The sequence below is a fragment of the Crocodylus siamensis genome, chromosome 2 (genome assembly GCF_052110815.1).
Source record: "Crocodylus siamensis isolate JL-2025a chromosome 2, ASM5211081v1, whole genome shotgun sequence".
Classification (NCBI taxonomy): Eukaryota; Metazoa; Chordata; order Crocodylia; family Crocodylidae; genus Crocodylus; species Crocodylus siamensis.
The window spans coordinates 260,365,965-260,389,249 of record NC_143396.1 but is presented as its reverse complement, the minus strand read 5'-3'; the positions used below and the strand labels follow the sequence as shown (position 1 = coordinate 260,389,249).

Genomic DNA, 23,285 nt, shown 5'->3' with positions numbered 1-23,285 from the left:
GCTGGTTCATCATTAGATATAATTCCACTGATGTAGGTAGTCAAAAAATGGTGTCATACTCCCGGATGCTAATTTAGGATTCTCCAACCCAGGTAGTTCTCTGTCCCTGTAGAAAGCAGAGGTCACCTTTCATGCAGAATGAGGAGGAAAGCAAACTAGGGAGAGATGATCCAATAGATGAGGTAGCTTGTTTATCATTCACCATTACTATATCAGATTCTGTTTCAGAAGTTACAGAGGATTTTATGTTAATTATAGTATATAGCACTGGGGCTTGAGGCTTTTCTTTTTATCTCTTCAGCTGAGCACAGAAGATGTGGCAAATGTGATAGAGGGAACCACCTATTACAGTGAAACTAATTCAGAAAGATTTCATTGTGTGGAAAAGCCCCAAAAGCTAGTTATATATGGATTTAGGGCTTTTTAAAAAAGAAAGAATTCATTATTCTGTCAGAATCAGACTTAGCCTTTATGGAATTACTTCATAAACTTAATTAAACACATTAATCCTTTAAAAGGCAAATTAATGTTCTAAGTGATTGGTACAGCCAAGAGATTTGAACTATAAATTCTGCTAAGCAGGTGTATTCCATCTTTTTTGCCTCCTCTTCCTTTTTAATTATCTTGTTTTGACTCATATTTTCTTTGGCATTCAAAGTACAGCAAGTACTGATGCACTGGAAAGAGAAAACTCTAGGTTGAAAAATAAAAAGGGAGAAAATATCTGGGATCTCATTAGGGTATGTAGTAACAAAGTGGTTAAGGTGTTTTGATCAAGGTCTAGAAGTCTGAGTTTACAACCTACTTTTGGCTTGTGCTCAGTTGACCCAGCTGTAAATGGGTACCTAGCTATTTGAGCCAGGGGGTCAAAGGCAATCAGATGTGATCCTCACAATAGCTCTGCCTTGTGTGTGGTTGGATACAGAAACTGCTGTACCTTAACCGTACTAAACCTGTGGGTTCACTAGTCTCAGAAGGACCTCTGGCTGTGAATGGGGATATAAGGGCTTAGTTATATGTTGTAATAACGATACATTATCATCGCACTGCTGTGACAAAGGAGGAGACAGATATTTGAAATATCTAAACACTTACAATTTTAGGGATTTTTTTTTCAGAAGTCCTCAGCTGTAACCCAGCTTAGTTGCTGCTGATATGAGTTGGAGCACATCTTATTTTTGAAACCTCTGAGAACAGAATTAATCCAATACACACATAAGAGAAACTGCAATATTGGATAAGAACCAGTAGTCTATTGTATCATCTATAAGATGTAATCCATTCTCCCATCTATATGAGCAGATCTTTCAGAGGAAAGACTAAAGAGCCTGCATAAGATGGATGTGGGATAATCAGCTTCCACATCAGATCTCATCCTGAATTTAAAAAAAAAAAAAAAAAAAGATTTGGTTTAAACCCTGAAGTACGACATTTAATATTGCTTATAGAATATATTACCAAGTAATTATAATAATTCTTGGTAATTGTATGATATCAACATAAATATGATTTTTTTTTATATTTTGTTAAGTTCTGGGCCTCAGTGACTATTTCCAACATTGCCTTCTCAGTTTAATCATACATGGCATTAACACAGTTTATTCTGGGAATTTTATGTTTATTGATTTTAATTTGATTCAGGTTTTTTTTCAGCTGTCACCCTGACAAGACATTCTAAAAATACTTACTATAGTGTTTTTCTAGACCCAGATTCCAATTCCTTTATTCTTGTCTAGTTTCAACTTGTTTCAGAATAGCAGCTCCATTTTTAAAGAAAAAATATCTAGCTAAAAGTGCTATTTGGACATCCAAGTAACAGTTGCACATTTAGTCAGGTGCCAAAATATGTAAATGAATTAGTGCAATTGCAGACATAACATTGCACCTGTAATAATTTGCAGGTGCTTTACAAATAAGTCTATTTTTGGTTTCCTTATTTTCAGTAATCCAATCTGATTGCAATGCAAAAGATGAGTCTCCATATTTAGTTAATTTCTTATGTTGGTTCTCTCTGTTACCTTTGGTTTATGACAAAATTCAAAAACGATTAATGTCTGAAAATCATGATATTAATATTAATGAAAACAGAAATAGATTTCATATTTGCTTTCTGTTTGACAAATTCTCCAGCCTTTTTCAGAACTTACACTCAGGTACACATGTAAAGTGAGGGTTGATCAATAGGGCTGATCCTGTGGAGTCAGGAATGAAGCCCAGGAAAAGGGGACTGATCCGGTGCATGAGGTCTGATCCTATGTGTGAGGCTGGAGCCCAGGGGATGAGGCCCCATCCTATGTGCATGGGGAAGCAGCAGGGCAGTGGGACCTGATCCAGGTCATGCCTAGGTAGGTGGCAAGGCTGGATCCTGCATGTGCCAGGCTGAGCTGAGGCCAAGCAGTGAGGCCCAGTCTGGAACATGCAGGGCAGCTTGGACCAATTCAGAGTGCATGGAGTGAGGCGGGGGAAGGGCAGGGTGATGATGCCCAGTCTGGAGTGCGCAGTGTCAGGGCTGTGGTGGTAGGTCTGCAGGGCTGTGGCTACCATACGGCAGGAGGGTGAAGGCCCCATCCAGCACATGCTCAATTAAGCCCTAGCCCATGCACACCAGATCAGGCCCACAGAGTATATCCAGCCTGTGGTCCCACTCTGCACCAGTCATCTGGCTCATTGAGCAAAAAAGTTGGGCACCACTGGTGTAGGTCATCCCTATAAATTAGTGATAGAGTCAGAAAGTTAACAATTGTGCCAAATGTCTTTGACTTTCATACAAACGTTTGATCACAGTTAATTATTTTGCCATAAGATAGTACAAATCATATGGCAGAGTTAATTTACTGAGCCCTAAGTGCATGTGTGGACAGTGACGCTTTACTGTGAAGCTAATTAGAAAACTCCATAGTAAAGCGCACGTGTAGATGAATCCACTGAAAGCTAAACACAGCTGTTTCAACAATCAAGTCAAATGTCTACTTTAGTCGTTAAGACGCATCATTTTCTGTAACAGAGAGAACAGAAGGGAGTGATTGATGTGGCATCTTATCTAGTCACCTTGATTCCCCAGCATGATTGACAAGCTATCCATCTGCTGCTGAATTCACTAGAATATCCTTTAGCACAAATAAAGGGTCAAGCTTAAGCTCATGACTAGAAATATGCCAAATGCCTTAACTACTGTGCCACTGTGCTCTGGTTATTTCAGCAATGAGGCTGAAGAACTGTCATGAACAGCTCCACAACCATATCACTTATTTGGGATAGAATATCTCTCTTAGCCATTGTCCACATGCATTTCTCCAAAGCTCAGTATAGTTACTGAAGAGTTGCCCTTCAATACTGAGTAAATGCTTAATATTTTTTCTTATATTGCAAATTCACATTAAAGTATTGTAATAGCTCATTTCAGATTCACTTTTCTAACTATAGATGTACCAGAGGTCACCATTAAAAATCCTCATTAGACATCTCTGATTAGAGGAAGACATTCCTGTAAGTTCCATAGTACTCATCTTTGTAATACCTTTTAAGTCAATGCTGTCTGGCTTTTCTTTTCCATGATCAGCAACTTCATTTGGTTTAGGAACTAACATAGCAGAAAGTTGTACCCATGATGGTTGTATCCATGATGGTTCAGGAAAAATGTGTGACTCAAGGAGACCCAAAGAAGGGTATATGGTACCCAACATCTTGTCTCTGTCCCACCCAGCTATGTAGTTGTTTTAATAAAAAAGATTCCCACCAAAATCCTTGCTTCTAATATAGCAAAAATGATTTTAATGGAATAGTTAAAATAGCTACAGATGTAATACTTTAGAACAGTTCTTCTCTTTTGTATTTATCCACTGATTTTTAAGCATGCAGAGTACAACTGGATCACTTTGCAAGCTTTTCTTGGAAACGATGATGTTGATACAATTGTTTTCCATTTTATTTTTCTTTCATTTATTTATTTATTTATTTATAAAAAGGGATACTCATGTTATTCCAGATCTTAAGGAGCTAGAAATCTACAAGACATATAAAATATAGAAGGACTTGGCAATGTTGAATTAGGAACTCTTCCCTGAAAGTGTATGGAGGACAGACTACATACAGTATACAGATAAGTATTGGTTGTTGAAATGAAAATATCAAATCCTCAATATAACTCCAGTGACTCCAGTATAAAAAGATATTCACTCTCAGAAGTGAATTGGGACTGTATACTTTTGGACCCCAAATGATGCCTTTTTCAGTTCTGATATCTTTACATAGGTATTGCAGTAGGGTCAGAATCAACAAAATCTGAATTTCTACCTGGAATTCCTTGACTTGGCTGGCACTTCCAGCTCCTGGGTTGAATGGATCTCAAACTAGGTCTCCTGCATCTCAGGTGAATGCCTTATGTCTTGCACGTCTGGCTGTTCGGGGGGGGGGGAGCAGAAGGGGAGGAAAGCACTCTCTTCTTCCCTCACTTCCTTCCCACTTGTCTCTCTCTCTCATTTTCAAAAAGTCCAGTGTAAAATGGGGAAAAATTAAAAACTTGAAAATTTTGCTGGGATGGAAAAACAAATTTCTATTAATCTTTTTTTCCTGTGTGTTTCTTTCTCTAAACACATAAACAATCCCATTTTTAAGGGAGGCAAAAAAGTTCAGTGTGGATATATTGTTCAACATCTTTGTCCATAGCAATGCTAGTACTGGTTACCAGATATTACCATTTTCTACCGAGGTGGAAATTTAAGGCGGTTTTGTTTTTACTTTTAAGCCTCCATCAATAAACCCAGTAATACAAACTTCTTTACATCTTAATAATTGCCAGGCTAAATTAACAGGCTATTAATGTTTTGATTTATGAATCAGAGGCCCTCTCTTTCTGTGCTGGCCTTCAAGAAGATTGAGCTGTCCCCCCTGTTCCCTGAAAGTAAGTAAATGACTGTTTATTCATTCTCTTGATTAGAAGGTTGCCCTGAAGCCAGATACAAGAGACTCCCATAATAAATGCACGATTCCTATGCTTTGTTTTGCTTTCTGGATTTAGTGCTAAACATTAAAAGGAATTGGAGATTGATTTTGTGCAGGGATCAGTGCCAGATAAAACAACAGGCAAGCAAGCAGCCTTGTTCATAGAAATGAGCTCTGTTATGATTAGATCCAGGGAGGTATTCAAGCTTTAATGCTGCTGCTACTGAGCTGTTGGGAAGATTTTTCAGGAATCTCATCAGGTAATGAACTGACTCCCTAGGTCACTATTTATTTTATCCTTCTTGTGGTAGCCATTTTGTTAACAAATCATTAGTAATAAATGATCTTGCAAAACTAAAATCACACTTATGTTCCTATGTATTAATAAACAGAAGGCCTAACCATTCAATTGTATTTTCTCCAGTCCCACTACTGCTGAAGAGACGCACACAAAAAAAACAGAAAAGGAAAGGATGTTTAACTTGCTAATACAGTATTGATTCTGCTTTCCTTTTGGACGGCTACTGTCCTTTCCATGTTTCATAACCTGATGATTTGGACTTTCATCACAAATCAATTTCTCCCAATTTATCTCTTCCCTTTGTTCCTGCTGTGGGATGCTCTTATGTCTCCTTTATCTGTCAGGGCAAGCAAATGGCTTCAACAGCAGCTGACAAATTGGCTAATAATGTAGGTAATAAATGCAACAGTCACTTTCCTGCTCGGGGCAATTTACATGTCAAGTTTAAAGAGACACTTCTTCTCTGTTCTAGGACTCTAGCAATGTTTGCTAATGGAGACTTTGCTGAGAAGAAGCCAAAGTTGATAGATCAATGGACAAAATTATTTTATCCCTGATATCAACTGAATGCTTTTCAAAAGAAGAAACTTGCTATCTTTGAACCTGAATTGATTAATTGTTTTTTATAGGAAGGTACTGAGATTTTGCACCAATTCTTTTATCAAAGTTACCTGTAAAGTAGATTCAACTTGAGCAAATCAGTTTTGGCCTTGGAAGTAGTGTGACTTTGAGAAGTACTGCCCACCAGGACTGTATGCATGTAAAGAAGAACCTAAGTGGTAGAAAGGTTAAGACGAGCCATTTAACAACAAACAAAACAAAACAAAACAACCTAAAGAAATGTGTGACATAGGAAACCAGGGAACAAAATTCACTGATTCCCACATTTCAATACCAAGTGCACGTGCACTTTGTGTACAGTTCCCTAAAAGCAGGGCCTGTCCAACTTGTATGCACCTGATTTTGCACATGCATGCACAAACCCATAATTAGTAGGGGTGTGCAAAGCAGGCCCTATTCAATTCAGATTTGGATTTGGCCCAAATCAGGGAGAGTGATTTGATTTGTTGATTTGGATCACTGACTCTGATTCGATTTGCCCAAATCTGAATCTGAAGATTCAGTGCTGATTTGGAGAATCAGCGATTCAGACATAGACACAGCTTTAAAAGTTTCTTCTATATACCTTAGGGTAGCAGGCACGGCTTGTGAACATTACAATGCTGGTGCGCATGGAGTGTCCCACAGGATTGTGTGTGTGGGGGGGCCCTCCATGTGCTCAGCAGTGAACCCAGAAGTGGACTAGAAGTACTTCAGGTCCACTTCTGGGTCCTCCAGGGAGCATGCAGGGCCCCCCCCGTACCCCTCCCAGTTCAGCTTTCAGCCACAGGGGTACCCTGCGTGCCCCCCCACCCAGACCTAGGAGGAACCAGTCACAGAGCTGGGGAGGCATGGGGGGGCCTCTCCCCGCGTGTTCCCCAGCAGACCAGGAAGTGGACTGGAAGTGCTTCTGGTTCACTTCTGGGTCTGCTACCAAATGCACTGGGGAGTCCCCTGCATGCCTGTGGGATGCTGCATGTGCCCCAGCATCACAGCATTCACGAGCCACCTGCTACCTAAAGGTACGTAGAAAAAACATTCAAAGCTGTCTCTATGTCTGAATCTCTGAATCTTTCCAAATCTCCCTGATCAATTTGTAGGGTTCTGTTTCAGTTCGGAGCACTGTCATTCTGCATCCTAAGTGCAGGACTTTACACTTGTTCTTACTGAACCTCATCAGATTTCTCTTGGTCCAATCCTCCAGTTTGTTGAGGTCTCTCTGAATCCTAGCCCTACCTTCCAGCATTTTTAAGGATATCCTATCCCTACGCACCAGCTTGGTGTCATCTGCAAACTTTCTGACGATGCACTCTATGCCATCTTCCAGGTCATTGATGAAGATATTAAACATAACCAGCCCAAGGACCATGCCTTGGGGCACCTCGCTTGTTACCAGCTGCCAACTAGACATTAAGCCATTGATAACTACCCTTTGAGACTGATGATCTAGCCAGTTTTTTTATCCACCTTACAGTCCGTTCATCAAACCCTTTTTCCTTTAGTTGCTTATGAGAATATTATGGACAACCATATCAGAAGCCATGCTAAAGTCAAGTTATATCATGTCCACTGCTTCACCTGAATCCACAGAGCCAGTCATCTCATTGCAGAAGTCAATCAGGTTGTTCAGGCATTATTTGCCCATGGTGAATCCTTGTTGACTGTTCCTAACCACTCTCTTCTCCAAGTGCTTAGAAATGGATTCCATAAGGATCTGCTTCATGGGATTGAGGTGAGGCTGACTGGTTGGTAGTTCCCAGGATCCTCTTTTCTTCGCTTTCTTAAAGATGGGCACTATATTTGCCCTTTTCCAATCTGTTGAGACCTCTCCCAGTCACCATGAATTTTCAGAGATGATGGCCAGCAGCTCCAAAGTCACATTGGTCAAGTGGTCTGATACAGGAAGGAAAATAATGGACCCTCACTCAATCGAGGGTCAGCTCTGGACCCTCACTCAATCGAGTACTCTCAATTCACAGTTCACACTCACCATACACATGCTCCACACTCTACTCTCATACCCTCAATACTATGTCTCTGGGAATTTCTTCCTAAGACACAGAGGTTGAGTCTAGGATTTAAAGTAACTCACTCCATATATTAGGACACACATACCCCACAGGAGGCAAACCAATCTGTCAGGCACTATTCCAAGGGTGGATCTGGATGAACCAGAACAGGAACAACTGGAACTCTCTTAGTAAGAAAGGAACCAGGGCAAAAGACCAGAAGGAGAACTCTAACTTTGGGTCTTGAGCCTTTTAAGGCTCAAAAATAACCCTACTCTTATCATTCACAGTCCAATTATCAGCTAGCAATCAGCCATCCATATCACACTTCCCAGTCTCATCCAATCACTATCATTCTCACCTCAGGCATTCACTGTCACTCAAGGTGATCTCTGATTTCTACCTCACAGAAGCTGGAAAGAACCAAGCTAGGTTTGCTCCAAAACTAGGTTGCAGTACTGCCCAAGTTTTGTTGATGTAAGTAGGCTATAAGTTCAATAATCCAGCAGATTCCAGCAAGTGCTTAATGGAGTCCACAGCACACATGTACAACAGTTTCATTTTCCTCTTGTCCCCTGCTTGTCCTTCTTGAACAATTTGTACCCATCCATGACAGTGCTCCAGTCATGCAAGCTCCCACCAAGTCTCTTTTATTCCAAACATGTCATAGTTCCATCACTGTGCAAGGACTTCTAGTTCTTCCTGTTTGTTTCCCAGGATCCCAGGCTCTGTGCAATTATATACAGACACCTGAGAAAACTAGCTGATTGCCCTCCTTTCTAAGAAAGAATAGGGTCTCCCTTGTTGCCCCTTCCCGCTTGTGCTTCCTCTAGGTCATTTACTTCCCCACTTACATCAGGGCTTTGGTCTCCATCCCCTGGCATACCTAGTTTAAAGCCCTCCTCACTAATTTAGTGAGCCTGTCTGTGAAGATGCTCTTCCTTTTTATCTTTATTCTCAAGTCCTTGTTCTTCTTAAAGTTTTCCTAATAATGTGAGATTAAATAATAGATATGGAAATCTGGGCTGCACAAGCCATCTTAAAATTGCCTATCCCATATGCTAGTGTTGTATATTTCAATCTTGCTTTCATACTTTTTCCCCTTTACTTTTTCTAAAGGGATTTTATCCTTTTGTCTGTGAGCACAGAAAAGTTTGAACTCTTTTAATACTTTTCAGTTCAAATTATTTTCATGTACAGACATCTGGGACCCATACTTTAGCTGCAGAAAAAACAGACAGTGAGGTCTGGGAAGGAAAGGTTTAATATAAAACTTTAAACATTTTTGAACTTTTTTGTTTAATGTCAATGCTTAGTGCCAATGCTGCCTTTTCACACAACAGTCAATCTATTAATGGATTCAAATCAAGAAACAAGATTAATCAGAATCCATAGAATTTAGGATTGATTTTAAGCATACTTTATAGATACAGATTTATGGACTTGATGTTTGCAAAAATATGCTTCCATATTGGGCCTTTTCCGTAAGGACTGCTTCAAACTGAGGAAGGTCTAAGAACAGAAATAAAAGTCGTAGGATTTGTAGACTCCAAGGTCTTGCATGAACTGGAAAATTATGCCATTGCAAGCTATAGCTGTCATTATCACCAACAGATTCTATTGGATTAGTGATGCAAATGATTTAACTGGTAGTTTAGAAAGGGGGAAGGGGAATCTAAAAGTTTATGTTTTCATTCTTTAACTCTGCTGGAAGGGGGTTACTTCAACTTCATTAGCCACTAAATGGCTCTCATAATAACTTCTGGAAAGTAACCCTCTGGTGACCAGCATCACTGGTCAATATTAGTATAGAAAAGGCCGAAAAAAGACCGTATTTACCTTAGAACAATGAGTGGCAATACAAAACTTTATCTGAGCACCTTCCATATAAAGCAAAGAGTTAATACTAACACCCTTAGTGCACATCATAGAAATACTGGCCTTTGTCTCTTACTGAGTGAAGGAAAGCACTGGCCACAGTAAAAACATCACCTTTTTTCAGCTGTAGGCCTTGCTGTCATTGCTTAGAGAAGAAACATTTTGGGAGAAGTTGATACACAGCAAAAACAGCTCTTTAAGCAAAACACCTCAGAAAGGCATAAAAAGTTATGATTTTTATATTTTTTTTAACAAAAATGTGTTGTTTTTTCTCTTTGGTTTTATTAAACTGAATAAGAATAAAAGCTATATACAAATCTTTAAGGAGAAAGTAAATTTTGCTTGAATCAAAATGTGCCCACCTTCTTGTTTCCTCTAGTGAATTTCCTTTTATAAAGCATGGATTTCCTTAAAATAAGACAGTTTACTTAAGATTTCCCATATATCCTCTGTTTTGAATGTAAAAGCATATTTGTTGCCTGTCTAGCTATTCGTTTTTAGAAGAGAAATATGTTTTTGATTGACTTTTGTTTATGAACCTGCCAATATATCTGGTTCTAGCCTATTTTTATTTGTGTTTATTTTTAAAAGGGAAATGTGGTTTGTTATCAGCATAGCTTCCAGTAGCAGAATAATTAAATAAATAAGCCTCCAAATAGAAATCTTTAATAATGAAGAAGGAAGTGTAAGAGGCAACCACTTTCCCCTGTTACTTGGACAAGGTAAGAACAGGGTGGCAAAGCGAATGCAGCCTGCAAGGAGGCCAGGCATAAGGGGCAGCAGGTGCTGGTGGTACAGTCAAGCAGGCTGCAGGACTCAGCCTAAAGACAGCAGTCAGTAAAACACTGGGCTGATGAATAGGAGATTAGCATCACCTGGGGCTTATTAACTGCAAGCCAGATCAGGTCATGGAAGGAAGAGGACGAGAAAGGACCACATAAGCCTAAACCTAGGAGCCAAGGCTCAGACTAGCCCAGATACATCAGAAAGTGCTCTTCAGGCTTGGTATATGAGAGAGATGTATGGTATATAAGGGAAGCGAGGCAGGCTAAGGCTGAGAGGACCATGGCCTGAGCATGAGTGCAGTGAGGCAGGGCCAGGTATCCAGCACAGGGAGAAAGAACGATGTGATCCAGACACATACTGCTCGCTTGCGCTGTGGACTTGGAGCCTGGCATGTACAGCCCAGGCTGTGGCCTGCAGCTCTGGGATAGGGACTAGTCCTAGAGGAGAGCTTAGAGAGGTAGGTTGCCCGAGTGGGATGGGCAAAAGCAAGGCCATGGAGAGGTAGGAGCCCCAAAAGGTGACCCGACTGGCAAGGGTGAGAGCAAGGGCCTGGAGGGATAGGTGGCCCAACAGGCCCAGAGGGCCTGGTACTCTGAAATGAGGCATGGGCAGGGCTAAGGCTGAGATGCTGATGCTCAGGTACTAGTGGGACTGAAGCTGAAGAACTGACACCCACACAAGGTGACCAGAGTTAAAGGAAGTCACAGCTGGACTGCTGGTAGACACAGCATATTGTGAGGGGCTAAGGCCCAGAGAGAGCCCTGCCAGGGTCCAGGATCTGCTGGGCATCTAGGCTAAAGCCTAGGGAGAAGCACCAAAGCCTGAAGGTCCAGAGAACCAATATGAGAGCATGATTGGGCTGGGGAGAAGGACGGGAGGTGCTGACAAAAGCAAGAGCCCTGTTCCAGTTAAGGGTGAGGATAGGCTCACTAGCAGCCTAAAGCTGTGCTAGTATGGTGAGACAAAGACGGAAAGCCAAACTCTACACAGACACCCAAATCTATTAACTTTTGACATCAAGACATGGCAGGTGAGAGAGGAGGCGGCCTGATAGGGGGAAGCTAGATTAGGAGAACAGGCATAAGGTGGCTCCTAGAGGGTGCTGCAACCATCCCTGGAGGCAGAGCCTATTACAGTCACCCAAAGCACAGAGACAGACAAATAATGTAACTGATCGCTTTGAAAAAGGAGCTTGGACTTCATAGACTGTTCTTTTTCCAAACTATAGAATGAATTTTGTATGTTTTTGAAATTCAAACTTGGAGACTTTGGAATGCCTATCCCTCTTTACTCCCTATCACAGCATCCTAGATCTACTAATGCTTTCACATGACATGCCTTTGATAATCAGGGCTTTCTCTTCATGATCTTAAATGTAGTTGGTTCCATATGTTATCTTTATAAAATATGAATCTCTAAACAGTGCAAACTGACTAAAACTTGAATATTTTTGTCATACCTGTCTCTCTCTACATATCAATAGTAAATGCACTAGCAATATATTTGGAGAGGGCACAACACTAGTTTAATAGCCCTGGTTACTGAGGCCATTTATATCTCAACAGAGCAGATGCAGACACAGGCAGCAAGGTTTCCAACTAATATGTCTCTATCCTGTTTAAAAAGAATGACTATCAGATGTGAGAGCCTTTGTGTTCTACTGACCATTCAGTTTTTGGCCGCTCTGTTAAGATTTCTGCCAAAAGGACCAATTTATGTGCCAGCAGCTTTGTGATTTGGAGAGCTCACCATTGGGAACTGAAAGCTACAGCCCTGTCTATTTCATCATTATATTTATTACACAGATGGTATCGGTTTTCAGTCACTTTCCACTTGTGCCACATTAATTTGTTATCATAAAACCTTTATGGGGGTAGGGCAGTGTGATGTGGTGGACCTTGCCTCTCTGTATCCTTTTATAATCTCCCAAAAAGCTGTAAGTACCCTGACTTTCCCACCTGCCACGTCTTGGATGTTATTATAATATGTTCTGCTTTATGATGTCACTTGTCGGGAGGGTTGTTATAGATATATTTGTTGCTTTATTTTGCTCTTTGGGTGTCTCTATTAGGAATCCCGATATTATAGAGGAAAACTTCACTCGATTATTCCCCCACACTTGCCGATATATATATTCACAATCATATGCAGATTAACACTTGTCTTTATCTTTATTCTTTATAACACTATACAAACTTTCATTATCTTTAAACAGAAGTGGTCCTTTTTTTTTTTTAACAATTATATCAACTTTGTAATTCTATCTACATACTGTTCTTATTTAACCTTTATCAGTTTGGTTGGACTGAACTTGGTGTTAATAAACAAAGTCCCTTTAACTCTGGTTTATCTGTTTATTTCTTCTTTTTTTTTTTTAGAGCAGGCTTTTCTCTTCAAGCCTTGTTATTTCTCTCTCTTTACATTTGCTATCCTGAGTGTGTACCTTTCATCTGGTGTGTGCCTGAAGCCTTGAGTCCTTGTGGTCACCACTCAGTTGTTTTCACTGAGCTTGTGGGAGTGAGTCAATTCACGCTTCTCTTTTTTTGTTTGTTTGTGTACTTGTCAGTGTGGCTGGCAGCCGCGTCTCCCGTGGCTCTTCGGGGATCCACCCCTCTCTCTCAGAGCTCCGCTCAGCAGGGAGAAAAAACCTGAGGTAAGTGTCTTATCTCCTGGAGATCTTCTTTCTCCCTCACTTTCTCCTTCAGATGCTCGTTCTTTCTTCTCCCTTTCTGAGACTCCCTTCTCCTCTTTCATTTCTTTTCCTGGAGCTTCTATCCTGATATAGTAAAAGCTCCGGAAGCGGCGTTCTCCGGCTCTTTTTGCCGCGTCACTGTTTACCCTTTCACAGGCAGGAAGGGATGATGGATAGATTGATAGGTAGATAGATAGGTGTTTTGCTTTTTGTATTTACTTTGGGAGTATAATAGCACAATGCTTTGCAAATAGGGTGATTGAACTTCGTAACATTAAGAGTTTTTTGAATGGTTGCGAGCTGGTCAAGACGGGCTGCAAAGGCCTAAGATTCTCTTAATTTCTGCCAACCGATAAAAACGATGGCAACATCTGCATTTCTACACTACCAATATAAGAACCTTTTTGAAAGGCTAAAGTAGCTGCTGTAAGATGTGCGGTGATTGGAAAACAATGGAACCTGCCAAGCAACCAAAGGAGAATTGCACAGTTGGTGATTTGCCACTATTGCAGAAAAAGCTTAAAAAAAACCTGTAGAAAGGACTTCATAGCGGTGCCCTTTTACATTAAGACTAGAACCAGAACCAGACTGCATGTTGGAGAGATGTACTGGCGACCCCTCTCCTAACATCGAACAGCTGAATCCCCATTCAACAGGCCATCAATTGAAGACAGCGTGATATGGCAAAGTATGAAAGAATGTTTGGTGCATGTTAGGTGTGGATAGGATTGTTATTAGAAATAAATAATAGACTTAATAAACTTACCTCTGTTTCAAAGGAATTCATGACTTAGTGCCTTTTGTTGCACAACAGCTTTATTCTAGATTTTCTAAGGGTAAGCCATGTTGTTGGAACAGTGTGGGAAAAGCTCATTCTGGCTTTGCTCATTGATAAACTTGGGGACTGAGCTATGAATCTAATACAGTTCATTAGCAGTAAGTATAATTTAAACTAGGACTGAAGAATCCTTGCTTTATTACTTAATTCCCAAAATTATCCAACTACGTGAGTATTAAATAAATAAATAAAACATAGCAGGTACCAAGATGTAGAGTGATGAAGAGTATTTATTACCTGCTTAGTCTATCTTTCATAAAATACTCAAAATACTTCTTGTTGATACTTCAAAAGGAGCTAACTAATGTCTGTTCTCTGTTTAAACAGCTGTTGATAACAAGATAAAAGACTGCTGAATTACTAAACAAACCAAGGAGTATAGAATAGGAAATAGGATCTAGAGCCTTTGACCTTTAGGATGCTACTTCAAATTCAGTCTCAGATAGCAGCGACTGAAAGTCATTATCAACTGATGATCATTTGACCTAGGTAAACCAAGCTGTGTGCGTCTCTGTACAGATCCTAGTGAACAAATCTTCACAGCAGAATAGCCTTCTTGATGTCATTATCTCCAAAGAGCAAATGGTGAATTGATCCTAGAGGTACAAAATTCCAAGAAACGAGGAAACTTGCAGCATGGTTTTATCTGTTAATGAAGAAGTGACCAGCACTAACTTGACACAGGGAAAAAGAAGAAAGAACAAATGAACTCACAGGTTGTTCTACTCATAAATGCTTTGATTACATTTGATAATTAACTATTATTTTATATGATAGTATAACAACTACTTTTCACAATTAAAATCAGGGCCCTGTTGTGTTAAGCACTGTGGAAACTTCTAGTAAGAGCTTTTTCTGTCTCTGTGAGTTTTCCAACTAAACAGACAATAGTCTGGATGGAGTACATAGGTTTGGGGATTTACTCAAAGTCACACAGTGAGTTAGTTGTAAAGGCAGTGCAGTCCCTATCTTTGAAGCTTGCACAATTTCACTAGAAAAGCTGCAAGTTTAATAACACATTTCTATACAGATAACATTTTATCTTTGTTCTAAGTCTCTCTTCCCTCTAAAAGACCCATGATATGTGGAATTAATTTTAGTCCACAGGATGCCCTCCACTAGTAGACCTAAAAATAGAGGTGGCCTTGGCTAACATGGGGAAAAACTTGGATGCTTGTTACCCATTTATTATAATACTCTAGTATATAGCTCCCTGAAGGACCATTATGGTTAACTGTTATTACAGAATGTATTTTACTATTGCTGAAGGTTGTTTTAAAGAGTGTGTGTGTCTGTGTGTCTGTGTGTCTGTGTGTCTGTGTGTCTGTGTGTCTGTGTGTCTGTGTGTCTGTGTGTCTGTGTGTCTGTGTGTCTGTGTGTCTGTGTGTCTGTGTGTCTGTGTGTCTGTGTGTCTGTGTGTAATTTTTTTTTTCTCTTGGACATGAGCATGTTTTTAAAGTTTGTTTCTCTACTGATGTGTGTGTATCACAAGAGCCTGGAATTCTACAGGACATTGCACCCATAAAATATATTCCTGATCAGGCTTCATGGCAGGTTAAGTTTGTGGTCCTGGCAACTGGCTGTAAGTGAACCAATTACAATATCTGTTAACTGAGCTTGTTTTTGTAACTTACAGTTAACATATTATTCCAGAAATGTCTACAGGCCTTTACTAGACAAATTCAGATAGATCATGGAAATAGCCAATTCATCCTGAATGTGAGTCAAAGAGAATTTAATTAATTCTGCCACAGCTCCTGTAAAAATAAGAAAGCCCAAAGTACCAGAGACCCCAGCATTGCCAAAAAATATTCAAAAGTATTTCCAAACACGATAATGAGAATTTTGGTTTGACCCATACTGTACCCTTACATTAGCTTTTTCAGAGGCATGGAGGAAGCTTTGTATGATTTATGATAGTAAACCTGAAACAGCCTTACCTGGTAATCATGAAGTTCAGTCTCTGTCATGACAAACTAGTTTATATAAACTAGTTAGAGATGGAAATAGTTTATAAAGAGTAGGCCATCCAGTCAGAGAATAGAATACTACTACATGGCTTTGGTGATCAGTCATACAGCTGAACTATTGAAACATAAGTAATGGACATTCTGTTAAACACCTTAAAATGACCTAAAACAGGTCTCCAGTTTATCCCAGTGAAGCCAATAGGACTTGCTGATGCTTAATATCTTTTGTAGTATTTGTATGTAAAGGTTGAAGTCAAGGGGTTAGAAGTCCATGTGATAAAATTATCCCAGTTATTCTGTGCATCTTTAGGGGAAAATCTACAGTCTAAGAAGTTACAGAACATTTTGTATCTGTGATAATCACCAGATGAAGATACTAAATGATCTTCTTGGTGTTATCTTTTTATTCCTTCCCCCTGTCTCATATAATGGATATGGAATTATGAACATTTTACTGTGGGAAAAAGGAAACAAGGTTTTACTGAAAGTCAGCTCCTCTATCATAATTTCTTTTATTCAACTTTCTACCCCAGGATAAGTGGAAGGTAACCCACAGTAATTTAACTCCCAAAGAAAGAGAGATATGTTACTGTGGGTTGGCTGTCATGTACTGCTGGGTAAAAGCATACACACAAGCACTTACCACAAAGAAACTGATGTATCATAAAGCCTCACCGCTGTTTGCCCCCTGGTAAATTGTTCATATGTTCATACCTTGATTATTTGTAGCCCTTGTCAAGTTGCATCTTAACTTTAGATTCTGTGGCTTTTGAAGCAGTGCCCAGTACTTTATTTGTCTATTAAATCTCTCAAACATACATTATTATACGGAGAATTATATCTAGAGATAGCTCTCAGTTGCATGGAATAGTTTTATAAGCTACATGGAAACTGAGGAGATAGAATTTATGGGTGACAGCCATATAATCTCACCTGCTAAAAGCAAAGTTATGTTCTTGGACCTGTAACACTTTACACTAATGTAGTTTATTTCTTGTCCTGAGATTTTAAAGTCCAACAACATACTTGTGGAAGGAGTCTATTAATTCCATTGTACACACTTGTAAACTGAAGCAATCATTATAGCCAGTGCATTGTTTAAGATCATATGATGAATCATGGTGGATGCAAAGGCAGATCAGGAATCTTGAGTCCCTCTCCTTTGTTCTAAATATTATCCTTTCTCCCTCTTGCTTTTTGTTTTATTTTTCTAAAACACAGGGAAAAATCTTAACAAGCTCTGAGTATACATACCTCATCTCTCAGAATGTGGCAGCAGGGTGTTCCGACTGTTTTCCCCGCTATATAATGTTCTTGTTTTAAGATGTTTGTTTCTCTCATTATAGTGACACACTTGTTTTTAGTTTGGAAGTGACTGCTAATCTATATTTCATTATTTTAGCAGCGTGTAATGCTGTCTCTTTAAGCAGCAGAGATCTGAAAGACACACAGACAGAAAGAAACTGACAGTAGTATGCATTCAAGTATTAGAGATAGCTTGGGGGTATCAGCTGTTTACTGCTCTGGAGAAGAGAGATGAGCAATCATTTCTGCCCCTGCTTATGCAGTCAGCATTCCTACAAGCACTGACGATGGAGGGAATGGAGGAGGCAAGTCTGCCAGGGGGAAGGCAGGGATGACCTTTGCATAATAGCAGGAAAGAATGTGAAGGAGAAGGGGCAGCGTGGAGTATTGGTTAACCACTCAATAAGTGAGAAACAAAACAACATAAAAAAGGTAAAGCTGCAGTTTAGAAACATTGGACCAAACCCATTACTCATGTAAGAGATGGGACTACACTGAAGTAGTCACTGGTATTACCAGAACGGAGTTTGTGTCTTGCATCTTTCTCCAGCTTGCTTGTTCAAACTCCAACATAGCCATTTATAGAAAAGATGCACATATTATGCAATTTTAAAAACTTCCCTGGCAGCAAAGCTTTTTGACAATGATTAACAGGAAGACAGACTGACATCTTGAGAAAAAAGGCAAAAGACCTGATTTTGGAGGGTAAAAAGTTCATGCTCCTGCAGAATTCCGAGTTCCTGGTTTCTATTACATTTTTATTATTATAATTTTTGCGTGACTGTAGCTGGACCTTTCATAACCTCACCATTTTGAAAGCTGAAGAAAAAGTTGCTAGCTGCAGTTAGACAGGAAACCCCTTCCCTCCCCCCAACTCCAAACCCAACAATGCCTCATAAAAATATCAGATCACAGATTAAAATGGAATGACTTGAAAGTTCAAAAATAACAAGTATCCTCAGTATGCCTGGTACTGAAATAGCTTTTAACTTATTTAAGATGGAAAAATCAAGGAGATGCACCAAAATAATATTATTACTATTTTCACATTTTTACCCTCTCTTTTTGATCTAAAGTGGAAAATTGACTTTTAAGCATTTACTAAAGACAACTAAACCATGGCTAATGGACCTTTGCAGGCCACCATACTAATTTGTAATGCCTTGTATTCATGAATGTTAAAAAAAAGGCCAAAGTATTAATCCATTATTTTAGCTTTCATCACTGACATTTTCAGTCTTTTCCCCCTCGTCTTGGGATTTTTAATGTTCCTCATCACAAATTCCAGCTGCTGTCTTGCATCTTCTACTGAGTCTTTATTCAGGCTGTAATTCAACAGGGTACTGAGCAAGTTGCACTGAAGTCAATTCATGTGCTTATATTTAGCCTTGTGTTAAGCATATTATTAAGTTTAGGCTTGTGACCTAAGTGCACTGTTTTGAGCCCATGTTCAAAGCACACTGTTCAGAGCCCATGGAAATACAAGAGAGTTCTGGTCACAAATATGTTTTTTTTCCCCTCTTCTCATGTTATTCAAATTTATGAGATAAGTCTGTAAGGTCTCTTAATGTACAATTTGGAAATATTGAATAAAAAATGACAAGAGAAATGAACAATTTCTATGCAAAACAAACAAACAAGACAAGACAAGACAAAAATATAAAGGTCACAGTTCAAACTGAAAAACTCTCCTTAATAGAGCAGGATGAACAATTAACATAGAAAAATCTATTTATTAAATATAACCTTTCCTCTTTTTAAATTGCCCACAAACTCTCAGATTTTTTTTAAAATGATTTCACTGGTCTTGTGGAACAGCAATTTTATGTGAGGGTCTCTATGAATAATTCTTCAAGGAGCAATATTTACAATTTTATATGCAACCAATGTGACTTGCCACGAAGTCCATACTTTTTGCTTGGTTTCCTAACTGATTGGACCCAAGGTGATTAAACAAAAATGATTAAAGGGCTAGAAAGCAGGGCATATGAGGAAAATTTAGAAGAACTGGTACTATTTAGTCTAGAGAAGAGAAGCTTTCAAGGGGACCTGATAACAGTCTCTAAAGGTGTTTATATACATGTTCCAGGAGAGAGCGTGTGTATGTGTGTGTGTGCGTGCGTGTGTGTTGGGGGGGCACTTTAATTAGAGCAACTCCAGGAGCTGCTCTAATTAAAGCATCTGGACCGTCTCGTGTCAGCATCCCCACACTTCAAAATGGCTGTGAGGAGCACTTTATCACCACACTCCAGCAGATTTGATTACTCATGTCTGCTCCAAAGTGCTGGAATTACGGCACACTGGAGCTGCTTCCTTGCTCATGTATAGGCACTCTAAATGCCAGTTGTTGTTACGAAGAGGATAGCAATCATTTGTTCTCTGTTTCCATGGGGAAAGGAGATGGAGAAATGGGTTTAAACAGCAGCAAGTTAGATATTACGAAGGTTTAGGGTAGATATTAGGGGAGCAGACTAGATGACCTCTTGAGGTCCTTTCCAGACATATCTTTCTATGATGCTAAGATTTCTAAACTCCTTATCATTAAACTAAATTTGATTTAGTCATCAGATATAGTATCACTGATTGATTAATTGAATCTCACTTATGGAAGCAGATTTTTTTCTTTTCTTGAATGTGTATGAGCATGTCACTTATTTGAGAGTTCAAACAAAGGGGAAAAATTCCCCAGAAGGAAATCCAATTGGAAATCACCAAACTGCTTAAATTTATTCTTAGTGCACAACCAACTTTAATCTTAAGGTCCTCCCTTCCTGTTGCTGAATGTTGCAAATACAGAACTATATAAATTTTCTAAACATGTGATATCCCCAAACAAGGATGTTATCATCTATATATAACATTTACAGAAAGCATACAAAGTTACATTTCAGAGTAGAGACAGTTTTTTCTAGTGTGCTCAAATCCAGAAATAGAGAAACTTATAAAAGAAATGCCTGACAGAATATTATGTTAGAGAATAACTGTAGAAACCCTTAGACAAATTGTTAGAGACAAATTGGTTCAGAGAGGTATAAGCTTTTGTAGCATTTGCCTATGAAAGCTTATATCTTTTTGAACCAGTCAGTTTCTAAGGTGCCGCTCTACTCCACCTTCTGTCTGTAGAGACCAGAAACCTAATTTTCCATAGCCTTGCATTTTGTCCAGACAGAGTATAAAATGGATGTAAAAACATACCAGATCAGAGGCTGTTGTTTTATAACCACTGCACATTCAGCTTCCCCAAGACAAAAGGTTACAGAGAACTTATACTAGTCTTACATACATGTAAGTCTGAAGACTTAACCAAAATTTGTATTTACTACAGAAATATTAGTGTACATGAGGCTTAACACTTTGGAGACTGTATATGAGCCAGCATATCCTCATACTTCTATGAATTCAACCTTCTGGAAGACTGAAAAATTAGTTTTAAGCTAGTGAAGTTCAAAATTTCTATAAAGTACAGTGCTGTCTTAAGATGAAGGACTTCTCTGATAAGATGGTTGAATATACCTGGGGCCAGTGTTTCTATTGAGTTCAATGGGCTTTGTATCAGGCTTAAGGTGCACTGTCAAGGACACATTAGTTTTGACAAAGTGTTTGAACATGTATCATTTCAGTGAGACTCTGTACAGACTTAGAGTTAGGCCTTTGTTAAAGGTTTCTACTGAATCCTTGATTTTAAAGGTCAGCTCACACAGTTACAACTTTCTTACCTTTTTAGATTGACAAGATCCTGATGATTTTGTTTTAGAAGATATTAGACAATATAAAACAAAAAAAAAGAAAAAAGAAAAAAAAGGAAGAACAGAAAAAAAGAAATAAGTGCATAAGGATTCAGGACAAAGATTAAATAGAGCTGGTCTGGACTATGGATTGCCCCGTAATTTCTTCATGGAAAAGCCTGCAGACACCTTTATGGATGAGTGAGTTTTTATTTTGTTTCACTGAGTTATGTGCCTCCTTTAAAAAATAAATATTTTTTTCTACAAAACTGGAATGGCTGGAAAGAGAGCTTGGCTTATTTTTATCTTTCTCGGGTCAAATTGGCTTCATCTACAGCTCTGGCAAACCCAGACGCCTGAAGAAACCAATTAAAATATTAGAGACTGGCTCCTAGATTCATGGAATTGGTATAATTTATCTCCAGATCTCTGCCACAAGAGATCCGTAGAGCTCTTTTATTTTGCAAGCCGGACTTGGGTTTTTTTGTAATTTGAGTCTACTTTTTTATAGAGAATTCTGCAACAGGGGGAAAGTTATGTGGAATCCTGCCTCCATAACCTATTTACTTCCTGATGAGTTGGACAGTTACACAGCTTTGGCTCAGATGTGTATTTTGCTAGGAACAGCAAGGTTCCCCATCTCTGAACTGCTGCAGAAGAATGATGCCTCTGTTTTTAATGTGCATTACTAATGTTCTATTGATGTCTCAGTGTTTGAACATGGTAAGGGCATTCTTCTCCACTCTTCTAGGAATGCAGGCTTGGAAAAGATGTGTTATAATATAGTGTTCCCTTTGACTATATAGCCTTTTCCCTCAGACAGACCATGAGGAAATCTCCTTTCAAAATGATGCAGAACGAGTTTAAGTACAGTTGGACTTCACACCATTTGTGGTGTCCATCTCTGGCATTGGATCTAGAAATGCTAATAGCCTTCCCAACTTTGCAGGAGATCACAGTTCATCCAGCTAAGGCCAGGACCCTCCACAGTCACAGAAGACTGTGAGGGATATGGCCCTCAAGCTCTGTTCCTCCATTTTTCTATCTGTAAAACTAGACATAAACTAAACAGGTTCTGACGATCTTAACTAAGTAGATGTGTGCAAACTCTTTAAGACTTTTCCTTTGGGGGGGACTCTGGAACTGTGAAATATTTTATATGGTATTATTCTGTCTACAAGCATAGCTTTATTTTCCTGTTGCTGTTTTTATTCTACACATAGGCACCACAACCTAGACAAAAAAAACAAACAAACACTTGTTAGAGAAGCATAATGAACCCCCTCTTACCCCCTCAATAAAAACTCAAGATTTACTCCATGAAAGGGGAAGATTTGCCCTTGATGTACCCTAGAACTTGCTTATTTATCTTTTGTAAATCAAATAACCCCCCTTTTAACCTCAAACATTCCCAGGTCTTGACCTAGACAGTCTGCAAAATAGGCCAGTCAATCATGTTCTTCATCTCATTGCATGGAGTGATACTGGGAGAACAGAAAAACCTTCTGTCACTAATTCCTTTCCACCCACAGGCAAAACCTCTTCACCCAATTAACTAACACCAGGTGCACAGTTGAATGCATCCAAGGTATGTGGTACACTTACAAGCTCTGCTCCTAACTTGGCAGACAAACATGCAACCTGCCCCTGATTAGCCTACTTTGCTGGCACTGCAAAAAGTTAGTAAGTGAAGGGTTTTTTTCCCCCTGAAAACTGGAAAAAGATCATAGGTGTTTCAGCATAAATAATGACTGTCCTGACCAAGCAAAAACCAGAGCACATGGTGCATTAACAGAACTATCCTTTATATAAACCAATTTATCAAGATAGACAAGTGGCAGCAGTTCACAACAAATCTGCAAGCACTAACAATGCTTGTCCAGCATTTTGAGCTAATGCTATATAGGAACACAATAACAAGTCCCTCCTAAAGACCCACCTCCAGCACAAGCTCTGTAACTTAACAGTACAGTAATAGGGGAATTTGGGAATATTGCCCCCTCCCCAAATTTTTGTTTGTTTTGTCAGTTTCAATTTAAAAACTGGATAGCAAAAGTTAGACTCTTAAATCCGTACCAAGGTATCTCAACAACGTTATCTGATTTTTAGAAGCACCAAACCTGAGCTGCTCTGCCTGAAGTCAGAGAGAGCCAAAAGTGCTCAGAATCTTTAGAAATAAGGCCCTCACTACCTCAAGTTGAGTGCAGTCAGAATTGGTGAATGATTTGCAATTGTTCTTT

General features: G+C 39.3%; 1 long non-coding RNA gene across 1 annotated transcript; it reads left to right on the top strand.

Annotated features, from left to right (window-relative positions):
- The first annotated feature begins 4,302 nt into the window (after nt 1-4,302).
- LOC149872103 (uncharacterized) lies at nt 4,303-21,280 on the top strand. Its single transcript, XR_016440579.1, has 4 exons — nt 4,303-4,369; nt 4,840-4,900; nt 13,082-13,168; nt 21,045-21,280. It is a non-coding gene; the product is annotated as an uncharacterized LOC149872103 (long non-coding RNA).
- The last annotated feature ends 2,005 nt before the right edge of the window (nt 21,281-23,285 follow it).